The following is an 18978-nucleotide window of genomic DNA, read 5'->3' as shown; positions in this document are numbered from 1 at the left end:
TCTTCGAATGGGACAGTCACGGTTACACACACAGTTGGTAGTTTTATTATAGTCAGTTCAAGTTATCTATAACCGGATGTTATCAAATTATCCATGTTGCCACATAACCACGGGCACGGCTTTCCGAAAGATTAAAGCCTACAAGGGTGCTCCAACTAGTCCTTTACAAATGGTCACGGGCCGCAAAGTAATCCTCTATCACGAATCTCGTGATCTCGTCAGATTCCATAGAGGAAATCCTAAACTCTGGGGAGAACCAAAGTTTCATCGGGATTCCTATACGCAAGATATATCGCTAAGGTAAGACAAGACTAGCAGGACCTCCCGTCGTGTCGACGACCCCGATAAGAGCCGCGTATCTTAGTCTCAGGACACGACGGATGAGCGACGCGTACAGTGGCCTGATATAAATCTCTCAAGTTGCCCTTAGTTGGCCCCGCATAGTGCTCTAGTTTGGACCAACACTCATGAGGAGCACTGGTCCGGGTTGTTGATTAATTCCTCGGGGTAGCTATTCCCTATTCAAATTATTATTAGGTGGTTAGCAAATTAAAACCAATGTTGGGTCCTGCCAGACAAGTCTTATCACTACATGATTTATCAAGGGGGTCCCCATAACAACCCCGAACGTGTTAGGAGCGATGAGTTATGGAATCAAACACCGGTAGCCGAAAACTAAGGCGGCAATAACGGAACAAATCACCCGGCAAAAGGCTAGGCCTTCCGTCATTTACCAACTATATAGGTGCATTAATTAAATAGCAGTTTAATCATAATGATATCAAAATTACTCATGTTATCACATGAGACAGCTGGCACCTGCAACTAGCAAAGCTATCATTAGAAGATGAGCAAGCCTACTTAGCCAAACAACATTAGCTAGGAGGGGGAAGTGTTTGGGTTTCATGTCAATATCAAGAGGCAATTATATCAAGTGGTAGGCAGCTAGCATATATCGAAGGAAACGTGATTCTAAGCATAACAAAGCTAGATACCGTATCAAGGTCACGGTCATCTTGCATGTGATGTCTTCAGCTTGGAACTGCTCTTGTTCGTCCTGCACGTACTCTCCAGAATCCACGTACTCGCTCTCCGATCCCAGTGCTACCCAAGATAAAAATAACAGCCAATGAACACCAACACAACATGATGCAACAAACGACATGATGCATGAGATGAGAATGAAGCATGCATCACTATTCTAGTACCTTGCATAAGCATGAGAAGAGAAAATAAACTTCTGGACATAACTTCACACTAAGCTATCTTGACATGCATGAAGATGGCATGAACAGGTGCATCACGAGAAAACAATGCAAAAGCATATAAAGAACGTTGAGAACGGAGCTATGGATCAACCGGAAACTACGAAACAAGATATGGAGTCCTACCGTTCAAATCCACCACAAGCACACTCCAGTGGCACTCTTCTGGTGTTCCCAAGTTGCTACATGATCAAACAAACAAATATAGGTGGGGTGGTGCTTGCAATCACACGACACCATCAAGCTTGCACTCACAAGCTTCAAAACAACAATACTAAGCAATCTGTCCTAAACAGCATCATAGCAGTTTGTGAGCAACATGCAAACTACCTACAACCACCCAAATGTGCCAAACAAGATATGTGGCAAAATCCATTCAAAAGCCCTACAATCCTGAGCAAGAAGATAATACAAAGGTGTCACACACAAGAAGATCTACACGCACTAACTTGGTCAAAAATAACAAATTTCAGGGACATAGTGAAAATCTCAGATTTTCACCAGCTACTTATGCTCTGAAGCATTTTGACAGCCTCCAAAATAATATCTACAGGAAGTGAAAGTGCATGAACTTTAACAGAGACCTAGATAAACACAAAAACTCCAACTCTCTAGTTGATTGCCTGGGCTTATTCCCAACACATTAGCTTTTGCAACCATAGAAACAAGGGAAGAAAATAACATCAGTTTCTCAAACTTGGTGAAAATCACAGATTTTCCCAAAGCTGACAATTTTAGCCACATGTTAACTTTGCCAAGGCGCAACTTGCACATACAAACTTATATGCATAAAACAAAGACTCCATGTTGTAGAGGGGTTCACCCACTACTGCCACATCAATGATTCATCCTTATAGGGCCATCACACCTCATGGCACCAAGCTCTAAAGATAGCATCAAGACAGAAAAATGTCAGTTTATGAAGCTGCTCCAAAGCGAAGTCTGATTTGACCACTGGATTCCTGGGATGATTCTACCCCAAATCCATATATAATACATGGGTACTTGCATGGAACAAATAAGCACAAAGCTATCTTGAAAAACTACATGAAATCAACATAGGCATATACAAGCATCATCACATGTGAAGAACACATACGTGGCATCCCTATATCTACCTATGCACACACACAAGACCACACTACCTACACCATCATAAGGGTAAGCATGAGAGGTGAGCCCTCATGCTCAAGTGCTCAATTGCACTCATGCCCACACAGACACACATGCATGAGCTCCTACACACCTACACATGCTCCTACACCCTACTCACATACACAAGAGGTGCAACAAGAGGGGTGACCTCTTGCACATGTGCAAATGCCACCACAAGCACACACACACCCTCTCACATAGGTACACAAGTCATCCATGTGCACACACATACACACACAAGAAGATCCATGAGGTTATGCAACTTGCACAAGTATGTGGTGGGGGAGGTAACCCACACACACATACACACATGAACAACCTAGTGCATGTGCCCTCACACACACACACACCTATGAGAGCTCTCACACAAACACGTACACACACAAATATGCTTGCACTCACATACACATGCAACTCACTACACACACTTACACCAGTGCACATATCCATAAGCACATGACCACATAACCATATATAGAAGCTAATCATAGAAAGGGGTTAAACCCACTAGTTTGTGATGAATCACAACACAAGTTGCTGCCCGTAGTATGCCAAGTGAAATAACACAGTCCAAAACAGCAAAAAAATAAAGGGGGGTGCCCTGGGATCGAACCCAGAACCCCCTGTTAACACAACCAGCACTGCACCAGTGCACTACTGCCCTCGGGCTCGACAGAGAGGGGAAGGGAAGCAGAAAATGCTTCCCTGTTGAGCTATTGTGCCACAAAACCAAGAAATAACAAAAGGGGCGCTCTGGGACTCGAACCCATGATCTCCACTGCGTCAAAACAGCCCTCTACCACTCTACTAGTCTTACGGTGCTTAACAGGGACGGGGGCTTTGCTCTTTTGAGCATCCCCCTCTGAACCTGCTGCAGATCGTCGGCGGCCGGAACAGGGGACGGCCACCGGCGATGCTATGGCCTAAATCGAGGAGCAGGCAGTTGCGGGGAGGAAGAAGGATCCACCAGGTATCCATTCCCGGCCTAAACTCACCGAGAGAGGCATTGCTTCGCCGGATCTACGACCACCAAACTACGGTGGTGCTGCTGCTCGAGCTTTTATGCACTACTCCGGCTGGTCGTCGTTGTGAACGCCTACACATGCTTACAGAGAGGGGGAAGGAGAGGGGAACGCTCACCTAGATCCTAGATGACGAATTGGAGTAGGAGAGGAAGGAGGGCGTCGACCCGAAGCATAGGAGGTCGCCGGTAGTAGGGGAGGAAGAGGACGTCGTGGTCGTCGTGGACGTCGAGGATGAAGCCGTCGGGTTGCTACGGGAACGGGATCGCTTCGGCCACCGGGATCAACACCACAACACAAGAATGAGTGAATGTTATGGATGGCATGATGCAAAGGGGAAAACAAGATATAAGTCACATGAAATGACAACTCCATATGCATGACATCAAGGATCCAAACATGGCAAGGTTCCAAATATGGCAATTTTACACTTGGGGCATTACAAAAACCTTGGATCAACAGCAGCTCTCCTTCGAATAGCATATGGTTCATCAGCTCTCCACTTCCTTAGACCTGCATCCTTTCTCTTCTTCATTTCTTCAGCTATAGGATGAGCATCATTATGAATACACAGATGTGGTCTGAACTTACTGAGAATGGTTGCATCCTCATCATCCTCTTCCTCTACAACAGGGGCACACGAAGCATGGCCTTTCTTCTTAGAAGCTGCAGGAATGTCCTTTGTATTGTTCCGGTGAGCTACAAACTTCTTGTCCTTAGGAGGCTTTGGAGAATACTTCACATCATCAGCTATGAGCTTCTTCTTGGGAGGAGCTAGAATCTCATCTTCTTCTTCAGCGGCTTATTCAGGGTCCTCAAACATGGATGTTTGTCTTCCAACAACACGAATTACCCTCTTCCTTGCTCTCTAGTACCAGCCTTCTTAGGGGCATCATCAGTGGAAGGTCCTGTGTTTTTCCTCACATAGTCAGATGCTCTTAGATTAGCAGTACTAGCAGATATCTTCCTGAGAACTTTCCTTGGAGGAGCCATGGGAGCTGTAGCATCCAGGGTCAAAGTCAAACTTCTCTGGACTAGTGCCTGAATTGAACTGAACACTGGGTTCCCTGAAATCATTCTGACTGTCATGTGAACCAGACATCTCTCACAAGTAAGGAGAACCTCACCAGCAAGAAGCAAAACCGGTGAAGAAGACATATGAAAGACAGAAGGATTGAGCATCACAAAATTCATATGTTTTCGAAGATTTGAACAAGGAAATCCTTAGTTTTTACTCTCTGTAGAACAGATTTCGGTAGCACTGACTTTGAACTTTCGGAGTCTCCGAGACATATGAACTCCTTAACAGAAACTTGGTCATCATTTTCGGTGGCACCGAAAATGACAACTCGGTTTCACCGAGATCATTCTCACGAACCCTAGGTCCAAAATTGGTAGCACCGTGTTTTTCAACTCGAAGGCATCGAGATGTGGTCTGCGGACACCTAACCCTAAAATGTTTCTCCTCCGCTAATCTACGGGATTTTCTGGTGGATGGGGAGGTTTGCATATGGTGGAACATAGACAAAACTTTCCAATGCATGGGAATTGGATGGAGGAGCGCAAAGGAGGATCCGAATCATACCCCAATTCGGCGGTGGTCAGGCTACGGCGGCGACGATGGTGAAGAATCCATCAGTGGCGACGAACCCCAACAGTGGAGACGCATGGGGAGTTAAGGGCGACGACCAGGGGTCCAGGAGGCAGCATAGGGTTTTGGGACGAAACGGCTTTGACGAACTAAAATCAAAGATTCGGTCTGCTGGAATTTATACCCTTTTGCTATCGGTGTCACCAAGATTACAAAATCGGTGTCACCGAGTTCCTCTACTGTCAGTTGACAGGGAAACTTGGTGTAACAAAGTTTGTGATTTTGGTGGTACCTCGATGAAATCCTACATCAACTCTCGGAATCGGTTGAACCTAGTTTGTGAAGTTGGTATCACCGAGTTCATTCTCGGAGAGGTTTTGGAAGTCAGCCATTGACGATACGGAACTCCAAGTGCTCCTTCACACAGAGGGATCGACAAGTGCTTGTTCAAGTGTTGTGATGAACCATCATAGAACTTGAGATGAGATAGCATAGATAGCTAGAGAAGGGTCCTAGGAATTATTGTCCATCCAATTGGCAAAAGATAAATCAAAAGCCAACTAACAACAATTGGATGTCGTCGAATGAGCAAACACGTGCAGACCAACATGCTCACACAATAAGAATGATAGAGAAAATATTGTGAACATGCACAAACATCATAGAAGCTATCAAGCACATGGGCGATGCCGAAGTCATCTATATATGAGTATTTTGACTTAGCAGCCAAGTAAGAATACTTGATCATAGGTCATACTCATCGTTAAGCACAAGTGGGGTTACCACTTTTACATAAGCATAAATGTGTTCATATCCTTAGGAGATGCTTGTACTCAAGATTTAGAGTAAAGTTCCCCCTTGATATGACATCCCCCTTAAGAGGGACAAGCATTCCTTTGCTTTTGTCGTAAAAGTCTTCAAGTAGGAGAAGTAGTAGTCGATGCTCAATGTTGATGAAGATCATCTTGAGTTGGGAGCAATCCTTGTTGTTTCTTACTCTTCTCACCTACATGGGTTAGTCCCAGAGAAAAAGGAACACATGCAAGAATATTTATGGACATGGAGTGAAACACAAATGAGATGATGTCCAAAGATGCATTAATTACCTTGTCCTTTGCTTACCTTTGAGGGAATGTGTGACTCCTTGAAGTAATGCATATGGTTGAGGTTCATTGCATATAGTTCTTGCCAAAATGAATGAGAGTGAATTTCATTGGCAGAGTCACCCTTCAAGAACTCTCTAGTTCTTCCACTTGGGAATCCACATCACCTTTATGGGGATCCTTGGAGTTGTGGTAGCACTAGATGAGGCAGTGCTAGAAGTGTCTTTGGGAATCCACTTGACCTTGACTTGGGGTTCTTCTTCATACAGGTCAATGTCTTCTTGAAGCTTTCCCTTGCCCTTGTGGTCTTGTGGTGGAAGGTCGTCTTATGAGCTTGTTCCCTAGGGAGGAGTAGGACCATACTCCTCCTCTTGAGGAACAAACTTAGGAATAGGATATTGACCTTCTTCCCAATCATCTCCGTTGACGTTGAAGTAGCCAAAACCTTGTTTCTTCCGATGTCCTCCTTGCTTGCGTATAATTTCCTCAAATTATTTAGTTCCGGGAAGATTCTTGAATACACCTCTCTCTATAACCACTTTCAATAAATCATTTTCTTGCTCAAGTGTAACTTGGCTAATAGAATCATTAGTGGAATCAAGAGAGCTACTAGCAACAATATTAGGCTTAGCTTTAGAATTGTTGTTACTAGATGAAGAAACTTTCTTGCCTTTGTGTCGGTGCACTTGAGACTGGGGTCTCGTGTGCCCCAGACTTGTGCACGGGCGTCGGCAACCCCTTGAACGACAGGGCACACGAAGGCTAGTAGGAAGATTAATCCCCAAGCTCACCAGGGCTACACCCCTCCAAGGGTGTGAGGAACAAGTCTAAGCTACAAGGCCCCATCAGGCCTTCTTTGTCGGAAGACATCCAAGGCCCCGACAAGTCCTCCTTGCCGGAAGATAGACAAGGCCCCAGCAAGTCCTCCTTGCCGGGAAGATAGACAAGGCCCCGACAGGCTTTCCTTGTCGGGAAGGCATACTAGGCCACTAGCGAGGGCAGTAGCCCCGCAAGCCCCCTTTGCCCGCCAGGTGTTCCCTCCTGCACAGTGCCACCACCTACCAGAGCGCCAGCGCATCCCTCATGTTCCAGCACAACACCCAGGTGTGGAAACACCTGGGTATGTGTCGATACCATCCTGATGCAGGTTAGGAGACTGACGAAGCATTTACTACCCATGACACGCGGTAGATGGATAACAGCGAACCTTGTGCACTGTGCAGCTCGTGAACCCACTGTTGAGCATTGTTGGTGACCCCTTTGCCTATAAAAGGAGGCCCAAGGCTCAGATCTAAGGGGTTAGACACTTTGGGCATTGGCCAGTAGGCAATCACTGTAGAAAGTAATCGTGCAGCAAACACTTAATACAACAAACAAAGAACGAGTAGGGTTTTACGCACTAAGCGGCCCGAACCTGGGTAAAAAACGTTCCCGGTGCTGATCGATGGCTCTGCTCTTGGTGCCACCCCTATCTCCGCCGAACGATCAAGGGATCCGTGGAGGTTCCCATAGGCACCCCGACATCTTTGGTGCGACAGGTAGGGGGTGAGAGCATTTGCACTAATCTAAGCAAGCTCTGCGCCGATTTTTTTAGAAGTTGAGTGCGCCATAGCAGTTCCCCGAAGTGGGACACAGCGATGGCCGCTCCACTCTGCTATGGCCTCCTAGCGCGTGCGCGAGCGCGCTGCTGTGCAAGCGCATGCCGGGGAGGCGGAGACACCAAGTGCGACACCATCAGGCTGATGCGCCGCTCTAGGAACGTACGTTGTTGTCGAGTGTGTGCCTGGGAGCTTCGGCGAGGCCTCCAGCGCATTCTCCGACGGATGCACCTCTGCGGAGTGATGTATAGTGTCGGTGAACTAAAGAACGGGGTCCCTCGTGCCCCAGACTTGTGCACGGGCATCGACGACGCCCCCAGCAATAGTGTACTGGGAAGACAGCAGAGAGGCAATCCAAGGCCATGCCCTTCCCCTCTCCAAGTTGGGTGTGGAAAGCAAGGGCTCCCGACGCAAGGCCCCGACAAGCCCTCCTTGCGGGGAAGATTACCACATCCCCGACAAGACCGATCAGCCAGAAAGACTACCCGAAGATCAACAAGACCCTGGCAAGCTTCCCTTGCGAGGAATACTCGAGGCCCCCGGCAAGCCCTCCTCGCCGGGAAGGTATACAAGCCCCCGACAAGGCTTCCTTGCCGGGAAGGTGACAAAGTAACCCGAAGGAGGCTCCAGGCCAGCAAGTCCCTGTTCGCTCGCCAGGTGTCCACACAAGTTTGTACCACAATCCGACCGCTCCAGCACACCCCTCGTGTGCCACCGCAAGGCCCAGGTGTCTATTCACCTGGGTACATGTCGCCACCCCCTTGCGGCAGGTCACGGGCCAGGCAAGGCATTTACTGCCCCTAACACCACCGAAGAAGTAAAGCGGTGAATACTGTTCACTGTATATCATGTGAGCACACTGTTGGTGACCCCTTTGCCTAAAAAAGGAGGTCCAAAGCTCATTCTTAGGGGTTGGACCTTTTGGGGATTAGGGACTTCCTAATCACCATCTAAGTTACTATAGCAAAATCAACCTACATTAAGCCCACAATACAATCTAAGAAGGAGTAGGGTTTTACGCGCCAAGCAGCCCGAACCTGGGTAAAAAGAACCTTGCGGGTGTTGATCGTTAGTTCTGCTCTTGACGACATACCTGCCTCTCCCCGCCAAACGATCAAGGGACTCCTAGAGTTTCCCATAGGTGTTGGTTTTTCCCCAGCATGCTTGGCGTGCCAAGTAGGGGGATGGCGATGATTGATAGTTTCTTCGCGGTTTCAAGCAAGTTCCGCATCAGATCTTGGGAGGTGGAGCACACCACTGCGGACCCTCGAAGCAGGGCGCGACGGTGGTTTCTCTACTTCGCCACGGACTCCTCACGCCTCCGCGAGTGCCCTGCTGCGTGAACGTGCGCTAGGGCGGGCGGAGACCTCGATCCCACAAGTACCAGGTAGGCGCACTGCTCAGGGACAGTGCGCTGCTGTGGAGGGCGTGCCTGGGGGTTCCTGCGAGGCCTTCGGCGCATACTCCGGCCGACGCACCTCCACAAAGAGGTGCATAACCGTCGATAATGCGCCTATGGGCCCCAGAACCCAGACACGTACTCTAGCCGAATGCTTTCCCCCCGAAAGAGTCACCTCTTTGCAGAAGGTGCGCTCGGGGGCTCCGCCAGCACAGCTAGGCAAAATAGGAAAATGAGTTATACTCAGGCAACCCCTTTCTACACGACAGTCGAGAGACTGTCGGCAAATACCTTGCCGGAGGGGAAGTTGCCGGGAAAGGGGAAGTTGCCGGAAAGAGTATAGTCTCCTATTTGTTGGGGAAGCGAAGCCCCGACAAAAGACCCGAGCGTCGCGGGGAAAGTACCACGGTACGACAGTTAAGTGATAAATATTTCAGGTTAGATAGGTTGTTCCTTTTCTGAAAGATCCTGAACCTTGCTTCAGAAACTTGCGCGTAGATGGCAACTTGGCAGGATCAGTGCGCCTTAGTTCTGTTTCAAACTAGTTCAATGACGCGAACGGCCAAAAAGCGCCTTCTCACTGTTTCGAAACGGTTCAACAGTCTAAGTGGCTGCATAGCACCTTATTTTGCCTCGAGCCGCGCTCGACGGTCTAATGGTTGTAGTGAGTGCGACAAGGAGCCTTGTCGGTAAGACCCCTCTAGCGAACTGCTAAGGACCCGTTCCTCAAAGCACTAGCGACAGGACCAGTCACGCCGGAAGCTTCCGGAAAACGCAAAAGGCGATCATACAAGGGGAAGAATGATACGCAAAGGAAAGAACATTTCATTCATTTTTTGAAACAAACTCAAACACATTACATGAATGATTTTTGCTCCTCTAACCTATTACACTGTCTTTTGGCGAGGGACATGCTCGCGGGACAGAAGTTGTAACACCCTGTTTTTGGCTTTCTTGACTAATTAACTTATTTCAAAAATCAGGACCAATTAAAAAAAATTCTGAATGCTTGTGATGCTTGGATTGACTATTGTTTGCATGTTTGCTTGAGTGCATGTGGTTGCTACCCAATAATTCTCTCTATCCTCCAACTCACCTCCTCATCCCATGTTCTTGTGCCTAATGATCATGCCATGTGTTTAGGACAAATATCTATTTTCACCAAATATTATTTTTACCAAAAAGCATTTCCTTGAATTAAACTTCCAAACCCCTGAGATGAGGTTTGTACTACAAGTCCACAATTTAGGGAATTTCTTTTGCAGCAATTATTTTATTTATAACCTATTATCAAAATGTCTTCCAAAAACCACAAGATTATTATTTTGAAGGTTATTTTATTATTTTATTTAAAAGCCCTTCTGTGAGGCCAGAAATGGTCTCCTATGAAGGAAAGTTATTTTTATTGCTTTCAAAATATTTAAGAAAATTTAGGGAAACTCAGTGGATATATTTATTCCATATATATGAGTTTCAACACATGGTCATGTTCAAATTATAGGGCAAATCCCTCCAAAACCATTCCTGCCTATTTCAAGCTTTTGAAATATTTCTATTAGAAATATTCTCAATAAATTCCATTAAAATTCTAGCATGTCATCTATGATATTATTGATGATCCTGCTAAGTTTCATTTCAATCCAAGTTGATTTGGCTCCCCTAATCACTCTAAAACCGTATCTGTCCAGAATCAAATTTGAGCAACTCTACATTGTGAAGTGTCTCCAATTGTGCTCAAATTTGGTGGACATGTTCCAATACTCCAATAAGGCATCCACACCAAGTAGTACATTAAGGAGAATACAGGAACTTGTCCTAAGACCCTGAAAACCCTCTCTGTTTATTTCTGACTTTGGTAAACTTTACATTATAAAGTTTCTCCAATTGACCTCAAACTTTTTATGCATGTCTTAATGCTTAAATAATGCCCCTACACCAAATATTGGATTTGTGGGAATTTATTTGAATAGGGTTCTAAGAAGAAACCCATTTCTGCCCATTTCATGGGTTTTCCAAGTTTACATTGGAAAACTTGTCTAGCTAATCCCAAATTTGGTGTGCAAGCCTATTTTCATCTATTATTTGATCATGTTAAGTTTCAATGCCATTGGAATCCATCTGGTAGCCTAACCACGGATCAAACACCTTGTGTGCACAAACTAAATTGGCTTCTTTGACCCCTTCCACTTTTACCCTTGAGCTAAACTTTCTACCACAGCCTCACATAGTTGCATTTTACCTCCAGTAACATCCCCATGGCCACTCGTCAATTATTGGGGAAGGACCCTTTGTAACTTTCTCTCATTTTCACCCTTGGATCACTATATTACCTCTCTTCCCATGCTTCTGCTTAACCCAAAGCCCCCAATTCTTTCCAGAGCATCCATTCTATAGCAGAGCTTCATTTAGAACCAAGATATGGCATGCTCATGTGGAGAAAATGAGCAGCACCTCCTCAAGTTGATTTTTGGCAGAAATGTGGCTTTATACAGCAAGTACTACCTACACTTGCTTTCTTGAGCTGAAACTTTACAGTCTTGTAGCCTTCTATTAAAAACACTGCTAGACAAGGTTTCACCCCTATTAACTCTCTGTGCAAACCAGTTTTGCTAGCCTTGAGTTTGCTGCTGCAAACTAAATCATAGTCAGCACCCATTCGAACCTGCTCCACTTGGCTCCAAACTCCACCAGTGCTCCGTGGCATGCATGCCTTGCATGTTTGACACCTTGACCTGGCCAAGGGGTGGCCCAGGATACCAAGTGGGGTGGTGACCACCTCCCTGACGTGCAGAAACGGTGCTCTGCACCTTGTTATCTTTCTCGAGGGCGTGTCCAACCGTTTCATCATGTCTTAGAGCACCAGAGCATCCCCTTTGAATAGTCCAAGCTCTCCTCGATGCGAGCATGCCCCCAAAACCTCTCTGGCACGTGTGTCTACCCCGTGCTCTCAGAGCTCCAAAGAGCTCCTGAGCTCTCTCCCTCCTTTCCCTCTATCATCTCCTCCTCCCCTTGAGCATTAGCAGCCGGGGGCATCTCTCCTCTCCCTGGGAGTCTCCTAGGCCTCCTCCCTGTCTCTCCCAAGCTCCCCTCCTCCTACCCCCAGCAATGGCCGAAGCCCTTCGAGGGCCTCCCTCGATCTCAAGCTAGCCAGCCTTCCCTGGCCTCGGGCCTTCCCTTCAGCCGCGTCCCCGCAGCTCGCCCATCCTCCTGGACCCCTCTAGGGCCCCTCCCCGAGGCCGTGCCTCGCCCTCCGCAGCGGCCGGAGTCGTTAGTCGCCTCTCTTGGCGGGACACTCGCTCCGGCCACTCGCCACGGCCGCCAAGACCTTCCCCGTGCTCAGCAGAGAGCCGGGCACCCGCCCGCACCCTCGGCTCGGCAGCTGAGCCGGCAGGAGTCGCAAGCCGCGGCAGCCAGCACCCCCATCTACCCCGTCACGGGGTAGAAGAAGGGCAGAGGAGAGAAAAGGAGTCGGGTGGGTCCCAGCTGTCCGCGACCTACGAGCCGGCCCTGGGAAATGAGTGGAAGCACACTAGCGCTTTGCGCCTTCGCCGAGCCAAAGGCGTATCCGAGGAGTACGCTTCCTGCGTGGACAGCCCGCCGGTGGTCATGGCAGTTGGGACGGCCCATTCACTTATCTGGCACGCTTGGCGCTAGTTATCTCTAAGGATAGGCACTTTCCTCTTTTTCCATTTTAGTAAAACTTCCTAAATCGCTCATAAATCCATTTCTCCTCTGATTCTAATGATTCAAATTTCTACAGGTTCCTAAATTCAAGCTCTATCCACATATGTGCCTTGGACATTTTTCCAAGAAGATTTGTTGTGGTGTTTTACCCAAATACGGATCTGGATATTATTATCCCCACCTTTCAAAAATCTCATAGGCTTCAAATCAACTCCAAATGGAGTGATTCCAACTCCTAGAGCCTTCTAAAATCATTCCCTGTATTTGAGGCATTGGCCAACATTTTTATCTAGCATGCTTCTGTTTCATTAAATAAATATCCCCTTTTGCTATTTATTCTATGTTATAAAACCCCTAGTATATTCATACCAACTCCAAATCCAGCGAAACCACTTTCTAAATATTTGTAAAATCATTCTTTGTTAAATGGGTGTCTCCACTCATTTTTAACAGAATGATTTCTATTGGCTTCTTCAATGATCACCTACTGTTCTTTCTATCCATTCGAAAATCCTTGAGGATCCAAAATCCTTGGCAAAGCTTCAAGTATTTTTCTTATGAGGAGAGAGGTCCAAGAAATATATAACTTCTATTTATAGAACACTTTTGTTTTTGCTTGATGTGTGGCTTACCGTGGTTGTTTTCGACGATAGTTGACGGGTAGACGGAGTACTCGGAATTGGAGCGGAAGACCTCGAAGACCCCGAGGACTAACGTGAGCAAGGCAAGCAGCCCTTTGACCATGACTGAGCATATGTTACTTTGCATGTTATAATTGCAAGTATTCCCGTTGCATATGATCATAAGTGCCGGTAATCATTCGATATGATTTTTACCGAAGGCTCCCCCGTAGCACATGCATTGAGCTTGACTCTACCCCTTAGGGTCATGATAATACCATGTTGACATGTAAAGATAGAAGTAGTATTATTCATGAGCATGATGTTGTCATAAAGCAAGAGTTTATGAAAACCCCGTCGGGTGCCACTAATGCCCGAGGGTGATGAAGAGTTAGGTGGTCACTTTCGGTGAAGTGATGCACCCGATATTTGTGTGAGTAAGGTTTCGGAAATGGGATTAGATTTATGATGTGTCGACCGTCCCAACCTTACCAGTACGACCACGTTACCCCTTATGGGACGGGGCTATGTTAATTACTCTGGTCGGTGCTAGCGAAGAGCCACATTACTAGTGGCGGGAGTGATGTGTGGTCACTCTCGTGATGGGGTCGTGCCGGGTAGGACGACTATGCCATTTTTATGAGTTCCAGTCACACCATTGGTCCCCGCATGGTTGGTACTGTCCAGAGTTGGAGCTCATAAGATGTACAACATGTGGGCTGGGTACCAATCGAGTGGACCTCTTTGTCTAGTATCGTTAGGGGAAAGGCCTTGATCGGGTACTTACCTAGGGTATGTGATATACCGCGAGTCGTGGATGACATGGAAATTTCCCGGATCTCGTGGGTCCAGCGTACTACCTCCGCAGAGTGCAAACTATTAGAATAGCCGTGTCCACGGTCAAGGACAGTTGGGTAATCCTTCTTAAACTACGTCCTGATATTTCCGCATAAACCAAGTGTGCGTGAGTGTGTGTGTGTGTGGTGATGAGAAAGGTGTTGCTATGATAGCGATGATATGACCAAGTTCGGTGACTTGGCATATAGGGTGAACCCGGATGGTTCAGCCCTCAACAGATATGTTGATATCTGTAACCTGTTGTTCAAGAGTAATTCTTTAACTTGATGCATATTCATGATCATTCCACCCAGATGAGTTATACTAGAAATACAGGATATTGTTATCCTTCACTTTCGTTGATTTCATCATGGATTGTTTGCGAGTACATTCAAAGTACTCATTGGCTTGCCACTGGTTATTTCGTTGACCGGGTATGAAAGAACATGATATGGTGAGGATTAACTCCGTGACGTTCTTGCGAGCTAGGATGCTTCCCAGTCAGAATGCCTGTAGGTTATTGCTGATGGCATGGGGTCACGCTTTCAACCAATAATTCCGCTATTGGTCCAGTTTGGTGTGTTGGCCTATAAGTCCCTATATATGTAAGACTCGACCAAAGTGGTAATTTATTGTATCAAACGGTATGTATGGATGTAAGACTCTTTTATTCGGTATCTGTGTTCGATGAGCATTGATCTCTGGGGTCACTTAGCACGTCGATCTCAACTCGTAAGTCGGGGTCCCCACAGAGCTGGTATCAGAGCCATCCTGACTGTAGGAAGCCCTTAGTTAGCACGGACGTTAGTTTATGATAAAACTTCTTTCCAGATCCTTCAAAAATACTTACAAAACCTATATATTTTCTCGACTCTCCTAAATCTTCAAAGAAATTGAAGGTTATGCTCTAGCCTTCCACTCTTATTTTCTTGACACTCCTCGTCTACTTTTCAAAACAAGCAATGGTTGCTAGTACCTTATGCCCTCTGCACACGTGATAAACTGAAATCCTCGTGGGCAGCCCGGAAGGAAGTAACCCTTCCAGCCAAACACCTGTGCATATGGACAAAGAACACAACTCTGCGACCAGACGACACCAACAGAAGTACCTCCATGAGGAACAAGGACATCAAGGCTTAGAAGATGGTGAAACCCTGGGCACTGTCCAGAGTGATGCCACTTTCACCTATGATAATATGGGCATAATATATGCAAACCTTGATCTGCATCACTAATAGAGCGACCCTGTCAGTTATAAGGAATTGTGTCGACCATTACCGGTGGATGAGAACCTCGCGATTTGGTCCGCCTCACCTTAGTGAGCAGGAAAAACGGTTCTCTTCATCCCCCGCTCTAGGTGTCAATATCGCAATTAGTATGATGGACAGATCAAAACTCTATCATGTCTTGCAAATATCGATGCATGAAGATGTCCACTTGAGACTCTCGAGGCCTCAGAATACAAGAAGCGATAACAGGATCATGAAGACAACAGAAGACCCTGTCAATGAGAGCCATGAAGAACCGCCTTCGTCAGCAACTTCCCAGGCGAGAAGACAACAAGAGTTCTTTACAACTCTAGTGAATTGCTTCGGCAAGCGACAACAAGAGGCATGACAAAACCATGAGAAGGTCCAAAAGACTTAGCGGACACCTCTCCGAGACACAAAGCAAGCACGACTGTTGAGTCCCAGAACCTAGGATAGGAAGAGTTGTGAATTCCCTATGCGAAGTCGAGTCCGTGAAATGGTTCGGATGGACCGTGTTTTGTGTTGTTTGTTTTTGTTGTTTGTGCCTTGATATAAGTCACACTTTTTGCTTATGAAACAAGCATGCAGTTATATCACTCGTCTTATTTTTGATATTCAAATGATTTTAGCCCTTGTTTGAGTTGACTTTCCAACGCTTGCTTGATTGCACTAAGACCCTTAAACACTCCCCTCTGTGCTCTCTCTCTCTCTCTCACCCTCTCGACAACTGAAGACGGCAAGGCAAGATGCACCAAGGATCCACTTCGAAGGATGGCTGACACTGAAGACACTGACTGTGCTATGCGTAACCACACGCAACCCGTAGGAGTGTGGTTTTCCCTCAAGTTTGGAAAAACCACACTAGACCAGACTAACCTCCACAATCCTTTCTGGCTCAAATTTTCGGGTCACGTGTCTGGTACACGTACTTGCTAGGACACCGGTAGGTCCCCGATAAACCCCGCTTAGCATAGGGTTCCGTCTGGAACGAGTGATCACAGTGAACAAGTATCCTTCAATATTAAGCTAGCACTGTAAGCTTGATGCCATAAGAGGATCGTTCTCCGATATAAGAGTATAGACTAAAGACTGTCGTGGTGATGATGATGTGTGTCTTGAGGATATGGCTAGACTACTTTGGTGGATCGTGAGACCCTTATAAAGGTAGGTGAACTTGGAGGAACAAGTTGATATAGTAGCGTAACCTCCATAATCTGGAGTAAGATTGGATTTAGTAGGACGATTATGATCGCGAACATTATTCTTGGTGATATACATGACTTTAGCAAGTAGTTGGTATGATTTGATGCGTTTACCATAATGACTTGGAGTATCAAGTAGACTTCTTATTGGATTTGAGTCTTGGATTTTAATAGGTAATCTTAATAGGTAATCTTAATCTCGATCATGATACCATGTTTCTCAATGGATATAGAGTGCATATACTGGAGTTGTCAGATTGGTTTACAACCTATGTGGCTTGGCCTTGGAGATTAGCTGACCATGATTATCGGAGTTGGTGGATATACTATGACGTAATTCGTGCAGTAGTATGTGAATTATGAGGACTCTAAAGAGATTATGTAGAACCCCATCAATGTTGGATTTGTAGGAGTGATAGGTCCAGTGATGATTGATCGGATTGATGGATCACTTGATCGGATTCATAGGAAGGAAACAAGATATTGGATTGGTATACTACGTGTTTCCTTAATATAGTAATGTAGTACCCTGTCCATGGGAAGAATTAGATGGACATTTGGATTTGTTGTGTCTTAAACTCAATCATAGGAGCTTGTATGTCTTCCCGAGGTTCTTGCATAAGAATGCATGTACATCGTTGCTACACCATGCTTGTAGTGTTTGGGTTTAGTTATTCCCTCAACCCGGAGTTGACTAGCATGAGCAGTGTGGTGTTGACCCACGTGGGATGGTATCATTAATGAGATGAGGTGATATCGTCCCGAGATTTGAGGCCGAACTATTGGCATCTAAGGAATGTGCTTAGAGATAAGATGATAACTGTTCGCCCACATCCTAAGTTCCCTGAGACCCTAAATCTTCGCCCATCATGTCCGTGTCGAACATGGGCATGAAGGACCAGGTCATGTGGACCGTAAACCAACCCTCGGCCAGCAACCCACCATAGCAAGTCCCCGTTCTCCTCATCCGACTCTTGAGCACTGTGCTTATGTCTTGTTTGGATAAAGTATGTGGTCATCCTCACGGATGACATACTTATTCACCAAGTACGAGTAAGAACACCTTATCCTTGTTTGGACGAGCCCCAGGAACGCCGATTGTTATGCCTCTTGAGGGTACAGTGTTGTCTTGAGAAGGTGGGCTTCTCGAAGCAGTCCCAAGACAACGGAAGTTGATCCTACTCGAATCAAGATGAAGGACCGCCATGGCGAGGAAGCCACGACAACGTCGATGATTCAACAAAAGTCAACCACCGTCCGCGCACCGACTGCATCAACGACGTCAAGAAGCCTCGACGATTCAAGACGATGAAACCTTTGGATAGGCGAGAGGATCAGAAAACCTGCTAAAGGCGATTCCCGCTTGCCGAGCCACAGACCTTGGGAATGGATGACAAGTCTATACTCTTGGGTAGCCACCTCATCCACAACCCCTCGCAAGCCCCAGCATGGGAGGACCTGTTCTGAACTCTGAGCCTCCGAGCTTAGACTCATGGGTCAAACCCAACTCGGACCCTTTCATGAGAAGCTTTCAAACACCATTTGCGACCATAGCTTGACTGCTGAAAGGGAGTCAAGGACTTCCCCGTAGGCAAGAAGACATACGAAGACTTTTACAGTGCGTTCTAACACGAGACATCTTGATGTCCCAATCCGACATGCGAAGCGCCAGAACCAGATCGCAGACACACCAACTTGCCACGTATTCTGACCTTGGGATACACTCGCAAGCCACAACCTTGGACGGACATAGTTCACCAAGCCCTTGACCTCAGTCAAGCCTAACTTATTACCAGACCCCACCCACGATCAAGCAAGGAAGTACGAAACATTCGAAGTTGTATCATCAAGCACCTCAAGACTACGACAACAACAAGGGGACATGAAGACTACCTCTGACTCAAGATTTTGTATCTCACCAACCCCTCGCCGAGAAATCTCGGCGACGAGATTTTCTTAAGGCGGTAAGGTGTGTAACACCCTGTTTTTGCCTTTCCTGACTAATTAACTTATTTCAAAAATCAGGACCAATTAATTTTTTTGTGAATGCTTGTGATGCTTGGAGTGACTATTGTTTGCATGTTTGCTTGAGTGCACGTGGTTGCTTCCCAATAATTCTCTCTATCCTCCAACTCACCTCCTCGTCCCATGTTCTTCTGCCTAATGATCATGCCATGTGTTTAGGACAAATATCTATTTTCACCAAATATTATTTTTACCAAAAAGCATTTCCTTGAATTAAACTTTCAAAC

Source organism: Hordeum vulgare, chromosome 4H (assembly GCF_904849725.1).
Source record: "Hordeum vulgare subsp. vulgare chromosome 4H, MorexV3_pseudomolecules_assembly, whole genome shotgun sequence".
NCBI lineage: Eukaryota > Viridiplantae > Streptophyta > Magnoliopsida > Poales > Poaceae > Hordeum > Hordeum vulgare.
This window is presented reverse-complemented; position numbering follows the sequence as displayed.